At 46.9% G+C, this 12285-nt stretch overlaps 1 long non-coding RNA gene across 1 annotated transcript; it reads left to right on the top strand.

The window, feature by feature from the left end:
* The first annotated feature begins 4245 nt into the window (after positions 1-4245).
* On the top strand, positions 4246-9581 carry LOC131826864 (uncharacterized). Its single transcript, XR_009351786.1, has 3 exons — positions 4246-4339; positions 7319-7562; positions 8902-9581. It is a non-coding gene; the product is annotated as an uncharacterized LOC131826864 (long non-coding RNA).
* Positions 9582-12285: the final 2704 nt, after the last annotated feature.

The raw sequence follows: 12285 nt of genomic DNA, 5'->3' as shown, positions 1-12285 counted from the left end.
TTTCCAAGGACTGATGCGTGGGGGGTCAGGAGATATGGCCTGTGATTGGCCCCAAGTAGCTGTGTGGCTTTAAAGGAAGTCATCACACCTCAGGCCTCAGTTTCCTTATCTGCAAGCCAGGATGGACTGGAGTCTTTTCAGAGGAGCCGGCAAAGATCACATAGATAAGCACCACCTCATTATACTAACAAGCAAACAGAAGGCCGGAGGCGAGTGATTTGCCCCAAGTCAGACATAAGCAGGCAAAGAGCAGAGCCGAGGATGGGACCCACATCTGCAGGTCACAGCTAATCAGCCAGCACAGTACAAACAGATCTGAGCAGCTGCTCATTCTTCCCCTTTTCCGTTTTGTCCATCAGAATGCATGCTCCCTGCAAACAAGGACACACAGGACCTGCTGCCTGTCTCAAAATTCCCAGTTCACCCAATTAGAACACAGAGGAGCCTCAAGGACTTACCCCCCAACCCCCACACACGGTTCTTTTACCTATGGAACATGAGGGTACATACATTCACCGTCCAGAGGGCTCCTGCCTTCACTTCTCATGGAAAAGGTCTTCATGTGCCTACGAAGCCACAGGTTCCAGAGAGTAACTGACACAGAGAAGTTCGAAGGAGGCAGACTGGCTCAGCACAGAAACAAACTGTCTACCAAGGAAAACTACCCCATGGGGGACTGATTCTCTTTGAAATACGTTCGAGTGCGTGGGAAAATGGTTTTTCAAGAGCTGGTGGACTGACCAGTCACCTGGTACATACAAGATCACATCCGCATTCTGACAAGAGTGGCTTGCCTGCAGTGTAGACTAGGGGCCAGGAAGACAAGGAAGGTGCATGGAGACTGGGTGAGAAGCTTCTACGGTGTGATGGCAAGGGCGCACTGCAAAGGTACAAGAAGAGATGGAAAGAAGTATATGGACTCAAGAGGTTTAGGAAGCGAAATCCACAGGACTTGGTGTGACAGACTAGATTTTGGAAAGGTGACAGAGTAGGAGTTGACTTCTGGTTTCCCGACTCCAGGCTAAACGGATGAAGTGTTTACTGAGAGAGGCAATAGAATAAGAAAGGTGGTTTTCAGTGGAGGAGGTGCTCATGAATTCCTTCTTGAACCTGATGAGTCTGAGGGGCCACAGACACATCCGAGAAGAAAGGTCAGCAAGTCCGATACACAGAACTGGTGCTCAGGAGGCGTGTGGGCCAGAGACAGGAATCTGCCTTACCTGCTGATAGGTGGTCATGAAGCTGCACAAAAGGTCATCTAGGGAAAGAAAGGAACACGGGGCTGAGCCCATAATTAGCATTCAGTGGCTACCAGGAGCATGACTTTGCACAGGAGACACATCAGACAGGTAGAAGAAAGACAGGAAACAATGCAGAGCATTTGGTCTACTGCGATGTCGAGTAAGGAGACAGAGAAAGGTCGGGTGTGCTGACTTAGAAACAGTTTTGGTAAGAACTCTTTAGTGGAATGACAGGGCCTGAATGGTGGAAGGTGGGAAAGTCAAGTCAACCCCTGAGCACTGGCTGTGATGCACGACAGTGACAGGGCAATACCTAGAGGTGGGGCAGTCAAGTGGGAGAGAAACAAACAGGAGCGCATGATGGGAAGGAGTGCAGGGGAGAGGATCCTCGCAGGCTCCTGGAAGGGTGGGAGGGCATGGACTCCGTGCCAGAGTGGAGACTGAACCCGAGGAGGAAGGAGAGCCCCTCCCCGTACCAGGCGAGGAGGAGAAGGGGACAAATACAAGAATGGGCTCATGATCAGCAGGATGGAGGAGGTCCCGTGGGATGGCTGCTAATTTTTCTGTACGACTGGAGATGAAGTCATATGTTGAGATGGAAGAGGAAGGCTACATGTGATGTCAATAGCACACCCATGTAAATGGTCTAATTTATCTGTTATGCCACTTTCTCCCCCTACTACCAATACCTTATGTCCTGCTCATCTATTATTTGGCTGTCAACCCAAAGGATTTTCGTATTTCTAAGCCGACAAAGTATGATGTTGCCAGTGCCTCTGCCCCAGGTGACCCTTCCCCATCTGCCATTCCTGCACTTTGATCACCTACCTCTTTTGCATACCTTTCCCCTTCTATTTCTCATTAGATCTCATAAACATGACTTTTTAAGTAGTCTCTTGCCACCAGTCAGCTCAAACTCAACAGATATGAACATGCAACTTCCTGCTGTAAACCTGACTGCAGCTCTACCATGAAGACTGCATCAACGTGGACCCCTCAATGTATGCAGTGTCCAAGGTGCAACCCGCAGCCCCACCCCATCTCCCTTTCTACCATCCCAGTCTCATTCCAAAATGTGCCAAACAAGACACCTATGTAGAAATACAACCCCGACAGCAAGCTCTTCACTCATTTCTGCCTCGGAACTGTAACTTAACATCTCTCTGACGGAAACACAAATTGCATATAACCTTTATCTCCAGCTCCCACATAGAAGATCAATACCACTTTACACAGAACAGCTGTTCCATGTATTTTCCTTCTATGTATGAAGGGGTCACGTTCATTAACACTACAAATTATACATTATATTCTGAAATGTCAGAGCCTTGAAAGAATATGGAATTGCTGGCATTCTAGCCACTTTCCCAGTTTGCTCTCTTCCTACCTCTAAGTCCTACTTTATAACTGCTATTTTGAGATTTCTATTTTCAAAGCTGCTTTGACCAAAGGCATTCTGTCAGCTCAGAGTGAGAAAGATGGCGGGGCGAGGAAGTGCGAGAAAATGCTAGTGTTAGGCCCAAAGAAAGCCTGACGAAGTCCAAAGACAGACAAGCTAAAGAGACTTCCGTAATTTGACATTCTTTAAGTCTGTGTGTGTGCCTTTTCTTCTTCCAATGACCTCTCTCCTCATCACGTGTCCTTCATTAACAAGAGGTTTCTGGATCAGAGAATTCACTCTGTGCTCTCCTTCAGACACTCCATTCAATTTACACCTTTTATTACAGTGGCTTAACATCACCATACAAGAACAAGAGTACAATATACCTTCGTCTAGACATCCCTACATATTAAAAATGATATGGCCACACCGCAGAGGATCCAGACATAAGCACTTTTAAAGCCAGAGTTTGGGAGATGTGATCTGAATGCAAATATCAAAAAGGAACTAGCTGGTTAACCCAAAAAAGAAAAAAACATATTGTGACTTGAAGCCATAAAAAAGTAAGAAATTCAAACTCTTTTCATAATTTTAGGTACCTACAAAGCCAAAACTTTTTAACACTGAAACCAGCTACTAAATCCCAATCCTTAGAAATTAAACATATACGTTTTGATAGTTTAAGTACAGACCCAGAGGGATACAGAAAACAGATAAAGCTCCTCCTGGCTCTAATTCAAATCTTGGGACATTTTCAAGGCTATGTCTGATGAACCTTTCCTGTCAGTAAAGTCTTTTCAGTTTAAATTTCTATTCTGTAAGTTTATGTCCTACAGTTATCTGCTGCCAACTTCAGGCTGACCTCACCAAGAGAAGTAGGGCAACTTTAGAAAAGGAGCTTGGTATGCTTTGTAGTACTGGACCAGAACCAGTAAGGACAGTACAGTCTTTCAGATTTCTCATTCCGGGAGCTTAAGACGAAAGTCAGGCATAAACGTTAGGTTAAGTGCATTTTGACCCAATTCCTGGTAAGTACGTGTGTTCAGAGATGCGTTTTGCCCTGAACTTTCAGGCCTTTTCATTCAATGTGCACGATTTCACAGGAGTGCTTTCTCCAGGCTGCACCTAGCCCACCCGAGGCCAAGAGACTCACTGCGAAGTGCAGTGAGGTCCCCGCCGAGGACCCGTCCGGGGCGGGGACAGCCCAGGAAGCCCGCAGGAGAAGCCCGAGGAGAGGCCCTGGAGGGCCAAGGAGGGCAGGCCACCCACGGCCCGGCTCCGGGGAGCAGAGCCCAGGCGTGCACCTTCATGAACTCGTCCTTGTCGAAGCAGAGCGTGTCCGGCCCCTTGGGCAGGTTCATCTTACTTCTCTCCATCCCGCCGGCCGCCGCCTCTCAGTACCAACACTCGAGCGAGGAGGAAAGGTAGGAGGCTGCGCTCCCGGACGGTACCGGTGAAGCCATGGCGTTTCCACCGCACAGAAGGCACCGCTTGCTCCAACATGGCAGCGCCCCCGCCGGGCCAATGAAAGAGGACGCCGCAGCCTCGCCTCTGCCTGCCTCCGCCTGCCTCCTTGGCCCTCCGGCGCCTCTCCTCCGGCTTCTCCTGCGGGCCGCTGCGGTCGAGCCAGCAGGTGGTCCTGCCCCCGAGCGGCGGAGGGCGACACTACAACCTCGCCTACGTTTCTGCAGGGCAGCCCCGCCGCTGTTGATGCCGGGTGAGCGGGAGAAGGGAGGGCGGGGAGGGTCAGGGGCCCTCCTTCCCCACCTCGCCCTTTCCCTCGGAAAATCGGCCTGCGAACCTCTTCCAGGACCTTCTCCCGAGATTGCTTAGCCGTGGCGGGATGCTGGCCTTTTACTTTTGCGGCCGGTTGTCCAGAGAGGGGGGCGCGTCCGGGTGTCAGGCCTATGGTCCCGGGCGCCGCCGCTGCAGCCACCTGGGCGCGGAGGCCTCTGTGGGAACCCGGCTTCCGCCCTTAGCCCCGGGACCCACCCGCGAGTGTGGCTTCTCCCCCGCTGAGTTTGGCTCCAGCAATCTCTAGGGAGGAAGGTGGTCAGCTGGCAGCCTCGGGTCGTCTGGGCAGCTCCCAGCTCCACTTCAGCTCAGCTGCGGGGCGGCCACAAGTTTGGGTTCTCAGAGCTCTTAAAGAATCACTTCGCTACCGGGCCGGCCGACAAAACGCAGCCGACAAGTAGATGTGCGAGCATGTTTATGTCCAGTCCGCTCTAGACTAATGGGCGGAATCCTGTGTTTGTGGCTAGCGTTGGTTCGATCGCCACACCGCCCCCAATTTCCGAGACCCTCTCCTCCTCCTGCCATCCACCCCACTTTTATTTTGAGATTTTTCTTTCCTCTTCCCTTGCTCTTTCTCCCACAGTCCTCCTTTTTAGTGGGAATGTCATGGTCAAATGATGATTAATTTCTCTTTTTTTTTTCTCTGTGAGACTCGGACAGCTCAAACCACAGATCTCACCCGTGCCCTTCAGGCTGCAGCTTTGCTGTAATGGCCCAGGACTGGGCTGCCCCTCCGAATGCTGTGATCTCCCAGAGATAGCAGGAGCAGTCCTTAGAAAGGGATGGGACACAGCAAGACAATGGCTTACTGTGAGTCTTGCATTCGAGTCACTCCAAACGGGAAACTGGTCACTTTTTTTTTTTAAACGAAAGTACAGGGACGCCTGGGTGGCTCACTTGGTTAAGCAGCTGCCTTCGGCTCAGGTCATGATAACAGGGTCCTCAGATCGAGTCCCACATCAGGCTCCTTGCTCAGCAGGGAGCCTGTTTCTCCCTCTGCCTTTGCCTGCCATTCTGTCTGCCTGTGCTCGCTCTCTCCCCCCTCTCTCTCTGATAAATAAATAAATAAAAATCTTTAAAACCTGAGTACAGAATCTGAAACAATACATTCCCTAGCAGTGGGCCTGGCAAGGCCTTGTTGAGGAAAACGTGCCCAGTCAATATCCAGAGACTATGACAGGTAGGATGAGAGCTGGAATCTTATTTGGAGAATCAGAAAAAATTGCCAGGGGAGCAACTATGAAAGTGCATTCTATGCCCTGTTGTGGTCATTTGGATGTAGAGAATGAAAGCCTCATTATTTGGTCTTTGTTTGTTTACTCTTATTATGAAAATTCTCAAGCATACACCAAAGTGTGTAGAGCAGAAGGATCCCGGCCCTTCCGCGTACTTATCACTCTGCTTCCCCAACTGTTTCATAGGCCCTCCTCCTTCTACTGCCCCCAAAGTGCCTGTATTTTTGTTTTTTGGGGAGAGGGGAGGTCTGGAATATATTTTAAAGTAAATCCCAAACATCACATCATTCCCTGCTCCCCAAATACCTTGGATTACACATCAAAGAAGAAGGAGGAAGAGGTGGAGGAGGGGAAGACTGAGAAGGAGGAGGGATGAAGAAGAGAGATTTCCACACAGGCCCACTATGCCAGAATCAATAGGTCTAATAAGCTATTCCGATTGGCTCTGAGAGGCATGACTTTTAGCCTCTCAGACTTTTAGGGCCACAGTGCTAATAAGCGACAAGGGCAAATTCAGGCAGCACAAACAGCAAGGTCCACACTCATCACCAAGGCACCGAGAGGGGGGGCAAGGGTGCCAGACCGATGGAACAAAGTTGTCTGGGAACCCCACCTGCTCTAGAAGTCCAGATGAGCGAGTAGTTGAACTGTTTTTTACCTTCATTGTCATTCCTTTCTGAAATTATTGCTGGCCTTTGGTAAAGACATGAACCTGAGCTTGTGCAGCCTGGGGTACTGATCTTGGGGTTGCTGAAGAGAGTAGATGCCAACAAAGAATGAAAACCCCTGCTGCCTGTTCTCCTTCCGAGAGTCAGGAGGGAACAGTCAAGAGCCCATACAGTGCACTGCCCCTTGGAGCCCTGGCTGTGGCAGTGGCGTGGCCCACAAAAGCCAGGAGCAACAGGCAAGACCCCAGACCCCAAATGCTAATGGAACACCCTGGGGAGGATGAAGGAAAGGCAGAGAGTCAGCGTAAACCTTCCCAAAGGACATTTCTCTCAGTTTCATCTGGGAGCTGACATTCAGCTGGTACACACCCCTTCAGCCACACAAAGTTTGGTGACTAGCCTCTGGCCAGAACCTGCTGTGTGTCTCCCTACCCTGGACCCTACCATGGCCTCGCGATCCAGGCACTGGGCATGTAACACTTGACTCTGCAGGGGTCCCCGGGCTAGCTTTTGGTTAGTTAGTTGTCCGCGCTGTTAAAGATTTGACTACTGTTACATGTTTGACTCTCGTCTTTGGTGATGGTACCTATTTCATAGGAAATAGAAGCTGGAATCCAGGAAACAGGCTGGAAGATGAAATTAAAAAGTGGATACAAAGCTTCTAATCAGAGCCAGACACAATCGGCGATCAACTATATCCCAGTCTCTCCCCTCTTCTCTGATCTGTACTTTCCTTAATGAGGAATGAGACTTTAAGTTGACTTTTTTTTATCTTGAAGTCTCTCTCTCTCTCTCGATTCCCTAACTTGCCTCTCTTGCCTTCATTTCATCCTAGAGCTTGTGCCCACGACTTCTTTTCTAAATAAATATTAACCCCCTTTGACTCTGAATCTCTGGAAAATTCTCAGTTCCCTATTTTTGCTGGCACTGTGACAGGTCCTCATTTCTTCTTCCCACTCCTCTCTATTTATAGTTTTCACTTTTTTTTTTTTTTGGCAGGTTGGCTACAGAACACTCAAAAATTGCAAAGAGAAATATTGTGTTCTGGAAATTCTTCTGAGCATTTTTTTCCAATATCGTCCTTATGCTCTTCTGATCCTCTCTTGAACTGTTGGACTAAAGCAGCTGACGCTTCCACCAGCAACCAGAGTCATCCTGTCCACTACTGTGGGAACAGAGGGTTTCCATTTGGAACTGAAGACCGAGCCTAAAGTCTGGTGGCCCTTTGGTGCCAGGATAGCAGGTATGGGATGGGTGGGACATGGAGGACAAGCATCATGGTAGAGGTCTCCATTTGACCAGCAAAGCTCACAATGAGCCAACAGGTCCATTTCAACATATTCTGTATTTTCCTTATAACCTGTTTCATTCCAGAGTGGATTTGAGATCATTTAGTTTGATTCTTAAATGTTTCCCATTCCAACCGGAAACAGACTCATTCTAGGGGCTCCCAAATTCTGCCTCATCTTCCTAATCAATTAGTACCCCAAATTGGGTATGATAGTGCCAGAACATTCTTCCATGTGTATTTTATAACAGACTAGTATTTTATTAGTTTTTTTTCAAACTAATAAGAATGATAAGGGTAACTTTTTTTTCTTTTAAAGCATAGGCAAAATCACGAAAGACATTGAAATGAACCTAAAAGATTATAGTGTCTTCCAAGGGAAAACAGGTGTTGTCTCATGTACCCTTCTGGGCTGACCAATTCTATGGGATATTCTGTGCCTTTCTTGTCTTTGAGCTATTTTGCAACTCTATAGATTGTACATAATTGATGTGGATGCAGATGATCTTGTCTAGCTATATGTAAATGAATTTTGTCCACTGGAAGTACAGTTGACCCCCTTTCCTTTGGTAGAAGGCAGTTTTGCATCCATTTGCATTCTATTTGCATATCTATTTGCATCTATCAAAGCAAATTCGTTTAAGTATTACTGATTGTATATGTGTCTGCCTTGAGATTCTTGCTTGAAGTGGTGGTAACATCTTAGTGGTTCCCGAGCTAATGAATGAATTAAACAAAATCCCTTCAGGCATCCATCTCATATTTGTAAAATGGTCCTTATTTAATCTTTTCGAGAAAATGATACACTAGCAAACCATGACAAGATTCTGGTAAATGAAAAGTGCAATGAAATCAAATCGGAATGAATTTTAGAATTACCTTCAATGTGGCCCACGCTATGCCAGAGGCAGAGAATGAATGAATCTCAAAGACATGGCTTCTGGCCCCCAGGAGTTACAGTAATCTGTGTCAACATTGGCATGCCTGAGAAATGCATGTGACATTCCCATCAGGGTCTCCCCGGGGGTTCAGTTAACCTTTCTCTTCCAAGCTACCCTCTCTTGTAGTGATATCAACTGTGCCCTTGGTTTCAGCTCCCATTCCCTAGCCAACATCTCTCCCACTGATATATGACCATCTGTTTCTTTCCTACCCACCAGGCCCATGTAACTGACTACCTACTCATGCTATTTCACTGATGTCCCACCTGTGCCTCAAAACCCAGCATGTTCAAAACTTGATTCATCATCGTTTGTGAAAGAAAGGCTTATCCTCTTTTGCTTTGTTTCTTTAGAAATGATTCTACCAATGCCAGCGGCATGCACCAGAAACCAGGAAGGAATCATACAGCTGAGCCAACCTGCTGTACTTTAAAACACTTGACCACAATTCTCCAGTGGATACTCAACCCTGGCTTCAAATTCCCTTGTCTCTCTGGTGAGTTTGCTTTCCCTCTAATGGATGACCGTTTCACACCTTCAAGACTTGCCTCAACAATTCCTACCCCCACTTCTTCTGAACTATGTCACCTCACTCCCAGCTCCTGTCCTAGGGATGAGGGAGCAGAAGGCAAGCTTAGGACAAAGCAGAAACTGGCACCCTACACCCTCTCCCCATGCCATATGTGTAACATTCCTCATGCACTCCTGGCTGCCCTAAAGGAAAAACGATGCTTAACTGATAGAGATCCCAGTCCTGCAGGACAGGAGTCTCCCTCCATATACGAATGTCCTAGCGACTTACAAGGAAGGAAGAAGCTTTCTCATCAATACCCTGACTTCCAGAGACCCATACCTCAGTTTCTGGAAGCCCTAACATCACCATCACCCTCCCCTCCATAAAATTCTGGGAGGCTAAGGGGGAGGGAAGTGTAATAAAACTGAATTTCTTCTAAGCCCAAAGCCCACTGACAAGGATGTGTGATAGGAGGAATGTAACATATCTCCAGGAAACTCCCGACTGTCTTCATGCTTTCCCTCATTAGAGGCAAAAACAGCCTTGACTTTACAATAACCAGGTCTCCCTTATCCTGAAATTCTTCTTTAGCATATGACAGTCCTTCTGGACACCCCCTCTGTCCTCACCTTCCTCATCTCCCAGGCAACCATGCCTCTGTCTGAGCAGCTCTTTCTGCCCTTGGGTCCTGTCCCTGTGTTTTAATAAAACCACCATTTGCACCTAAGACGTCTCAAGAATCCTTTCTTGGTCATCGGCTCTGGACCTCACCCCACCAAACCTCACCTGTGTTCCAAAACTTCATGACTAGTGTCACACTTCAAGAAAATAAAAGCCCTTTGTGTAGGAATTCCCTTATCTTACCACCACCCAATCAAATCTATACCTACATTTGTATCCATTTTTAATTTGTTTTTAGACATTTACTCAACAAATATTTAGTCAGTGCTACACACTGCCCTGAGTGTTTGTAAATCTGTGGCGAACGACACAGAAAAGTCCCTGGCATCATGGAATTTACATGGTAATTGGAGAAATGTACAAGAAACACAGAAAGAGTTGAAGACAGAGCAGGTTTATTGAGAAGAGCAGACATCCCCAGATTGGGTTTGTTCTTCCTTGTGTCTGGGATTTGTTCCCTCCAGCCCTCTCCAGGACTCCACTCCCAGGGTCAATATCAAGTTCTCGTTCCAATGGATCCTTCCAGTCAGAAGACAAATGACCTTTTTCTTAAAAACAAAAGGAAAAAACCCAAAACAAAAACTTCCTTTAACCTTCTATCTTCCTATAACAACCTCCATATTTCTCTCCCCACCTCATTCCCAGCATAGCTTGTAAAATATTTGTCTACACCTGTGGGTGTAGGGTACCATGTCCCCAAGGGTAGTTGAAAAATCTCTATAAAGAATCCTTATGTGCAGATCATTTTAAGGGAGTCCATTTCCAGATCCAAACTCCATGTGTGCTCTGTAGGATCGATGATATGCCCATTCTTGGGTCTGATATCAGGATACTCCTCTCCTTCCTGGAAGATCAAGACACTCCTCTCAGATCTTATTAGAGTGTAGGACTTGGGCTGATACCAAAGTTGAAATACCAGTTTTGTTTCAAATAATGCCCTTCTGTGGGCAGTCCTGGGGCTCTGCTTTTAGGGCTTCCTCTCCTTATTAGGGTAAAGGTTAACATCGGAAAGGGGATTTGGGCAGATGTTGGAAGTGCTCTGACATCAGAATAACAATCAGTTTTGGTTAGTGACACTCATTCCTTCATATTTAAATTAAACTACATATTTTTAGGGACATAATAGGGAAAGGCACAAGTAAGGATTTTAATGGTTTCATTCCATTCCAGTGTCTTTTGGGAAATAAAATAACAAAAAATGAGACTGTTCTGCTTAAAAAAAATCAACTTGTAGCAAGCAAATGTTATTCCAATGAAGTCGATCCTTTCCTATCTCATTTTCTTTTTAAAGATTTATTTATTTATTTGGTAGAGAGAGAGAGACACACACACACAAACACACACACACACACACACACACACACAACACAAGTAGGGAGAGCCAGGGAGGGAGAAGCAGGCTTCCTGCTGATCAGGAATGTGGGCCTTCATCCCAGGCCCCTGGGATCATGACTTGAGCCAAAGGCTGCTGCTTAGTGACTGAGCCACCCAGGTGCCCTCTATCTCATTTTTTAAATGTTTAATATTTTCAACACCTAGTTAATAAAATATACATATATTGTGATGAAAAGTTTATGATTAAAAAGTTTCAGATGCCCACTTAAAAATGTGCAAGGTGTATGAATTCTCATAGGCGGTCCATGCACCATACACGCCTATCACTAGCAAACGTGGATGTACTCGGTGTCTCTAGGTTCCCGCTTCCTTAGTGCCCTCTTAATCACTTGGTTTCTCTTCCTACCATCCTGGACCTGTATTCTCAATTTGCTTCTCTATTTCATCTCCGCCCCTTTGAAGAGCTTGATTCTGGGTCTTCTGTAGCTATGCTTTCGCTCTCTCTCTCTCTCTCTCTCCCTCGATCAGGCTTTCGCAACCTAGCACTATTGATACCTGGTGGGTGATTCTCTGCTGTGGGGCTGTCCTGTGCCCTGCAGGACAGTTAGCAGCATCTCTGGTCTCTAGCCACTAGATGCCAGCAGCACCCCCCAAGTGGTGACCACCAAAAATGTTGCCAGATATTGTTCAGTCGGCCCTGGGAGCAAAACTCCTTGCCTCCCAGCCCCAGTTTAAAAACCACTGCTTTAACCGATTCCATTCAGCATCATTGATTTAAGTTCTTTGTAGAAGCTGAAGGCTCTGAAGTGAACGTCTTTAATCCTAACCCGCCCTTGGAGCTGAGATTCACATGGCCAGCTGCCTGCAGCATATTTCTCAATGAATATGTAACAGGAGTCTTATTTTCACCATGATTTCTATCCTGCTCCCTCCTCAACCTTCTCCTGTCCCAGTCTCCCCATCTTAGTAAACAGCATCCCCACCTCCTACTGGCTAAAGCCTCAGCCCCTGGGATAAATTCCCCCTTTTCCCTTTTCTCGTATCTAATCCATCAGCAAAACCAACTGATTTGATCTCCAAAACAGAAGTCAGACTTGCTCACTGCTCTTTATATCCACTGCTCCCATTTGAATCCAAACCCTGAAATTTTTTTTGCACTTCAGACACTGTTAACAGTCATTGGTCCCATGACTACACCTACACAGAT

Source organism: Mustela lutreola, chromosome 3, assembly GCF_030435805.1.
Source record: "Mustela lutreola isolate mMusLut2 chromosome 3, mMusLut2.pri, whole genome shotgun sequence".
Classification (NCBI taxonomy): domain Eukaryota; kingdom Metazoa; phylum Chordata; class Mammalia; order Carnivora; family Mustelidae; genus Mustela; species Mustela lutreola.
Note: the sequence above shows the minus strand (reverse complement) of the source record. Positions and strands in the feature narration are given on the sequence as shown.